This window comes from Alosa sapidissima, chromosome 3 (genome assembly GCF_018492685.1).
Source record: "Alosa sapidissima isolate fAloSap1 chromosome 3, fAloSap1.pri, whole genome shotgun sequence".
Classification (NCBI taxonomy): Eukaryota; Metazoa; Chordata; class Actinopteri; order Clupeiformes; family Clupeidae; genus Alosa; species Alosa sapidissima.
Window position 1 is genome coordinate 34,600,741 of NC_055959.1, and position 2,381 is coordinate 34,603,121.

Here is a 2,381-nt window from a genome sequence, read left to right on the forward strand (position 1 = left end):
CTGGCCATTAGCTGCAGCTACTCCAGTTTGGTAGCACTGCTTTTGGTTGTCTTTTTTCCTCTAGACAGTACTCGGCGACGTCTAGAGATCAAGATCCATGTAAAAATCAGGATTGCATGCCAAGCACAGGTAATCTCGTCACTGCCAACTTTAATTCATAATTTTGTTCAAATGCAGTGTGGAACTGGTTGACAAAACTGCATTTCATTATTCAACAACATGATGGTAGTATGTGTGTAAATTTTGAAGAATATGGGTAAAGGTTTACAGGAGTTACACACAGGGTTCCCCAGGATTTTTAATCTTAAATGTAAGACTTTTTAAGACCTACGTCGCACCTTCCCTGGTATGCATATGAATGAAAAAACAGGAAATCAATCAATCAAATAAATAACTTTAATGAACAATATGCTCTGAGGTCTACAGCCTTCAAAGATCTGCTGCAATCTCTCAACATAACATCAACCATATTTTAACACAATAACTGTGTGAGGAGTGTATGTATGCACATGTCTGTGGGTGCACCTGTGTGCGGATGTATTTCCCAAAGCAACCTACAGCCTTCAAGCTGTTGCAATCTACACTATATTCAAATCATAAGACAGAATCATTTAAAACAATAACTGAGGGGTGTACGTGTGTGTGTGCCTGCATGGGTAGCCTATAACAAGTGACAACTAGGGCTGTCAATCTTCTTCCATAACCCAATTCGAATTTCATTCATTATTATTTTTTAATAATCAAATTATATTCAAATATTTAATGCTCAAATTTCGCCTATCTCTATATACTTTATTAAAGGGCTTATTCATTGCCAATGCCACTATAAACGCGTGGTTGACTTGTTATATTGAACATAAGCTCAGTCTACAAACGACATCTGTTGATATCTGCAACTTGAGTGGTTTCAATTTCTTTTGGGCAGATGCAGTGCACGCACACTGAATGAACGCCACTACCACTTTATTGAATGCCTTACATTAATACACAGGATTAGATGTTAAAATCCCTTGTGCCAAAATCCAAGGTAAAAACACATTCAGAAGCCCCTGCTCAAGTTTAACTTTAAAAAGCACACTACCCACAAATCCGCCAACAAATGGTCACAAACACAATACAAATGGCCCATCCAACAGCAGTATATAGTATGCGGCATGTCATTGAGGTTATCAAGTGGGCACCCTCATTCACCGATGTTTCGTTAAGTTAGGCCCACGACACCTCATGAAGGCTTAACAGTGAAACCAGCGTCCTGGAGACACATTCCCATCCATGCTGCCACCATATTACCACATTGAAATATCCAATACCCAAAATACTCTTAACCAGCCCAGGCATGGTCAAGGTTGGCTAGGTTGGTCCGTCCCGTTGATGTGGACTGAACGATAGCCATAAAAACCCTGGCCAACCAACCATCAACCTAGGCACAGCCCATCACAAGCACAAAACAAATTAGCCAGTTAGCTTACGCCCCATGCTGCCACCATATTACCACAACAAACATCCAAATACCCATAACCAACCTAGGCATGGTCTAAGTTGGTCCCGTTGATGCGGACTGAACCATAAACCATAAAAAACCTTAGCCAAGTACCATCAACCTAGGCACAGTCCATCACAAACACAAAACAAATGAGCCAGTTAGCTTACCTTAGCTTGCGCCCCAGGAAGGGTAACTTCTCCTTACCCACAACCATTTGCTTGCCCGTTCTGCTGCTAAAGACATGTTACTAACCACCTGCCTTAGACTTCGACCACAAATGCCCAATTCAGACAGCAAGCCAATAGCAGATCTGGCCACAAACCAACGTGCACCGATTTCAATAGGCCTTAATCGTGCACTCCAACCTCGCTTAGCTGCCTCCTCTGCTATTTCAGTGTATTTAGCTCTCTTCAGCTCATTAGCCACTTCCACTCTGTCTTCCCAAGGACCAGTGAGTTCAATGAAGTAAACTATCTTCTCTGAATCCGACCATAGAATTACGTTGGGTCGTAGCTTAGTACTCACTATATGTGGAGTACCGCCATCTGCTGGCCAAGATCAACCTTCATTTCCCAGCTAGCCCCATTTTTCAACTGGCCGGTTTTACACCTGGCCTTCGCGGAACAAGGTTTATCCCCCTGACGTACAAAGTTAATTTGCCTTCCCCCTTTTTTTAGCTGCTAATGAATTGACTTCTCTCCTTTTATCCTCTATTGCCGCTGCCACACATTTCAATACCTGGTTATGACGCCACGTATATACCGCCCCTGGGTGAGACTTACCTTGCACCCTGATAGGATATGGTGGAGACTGCCCACACACGAGCAAAGTATGCATTTATCATCCTCACCAAACCATTGACTTAAATTCTTGGGAGATGGGAGCACATCATATGTAG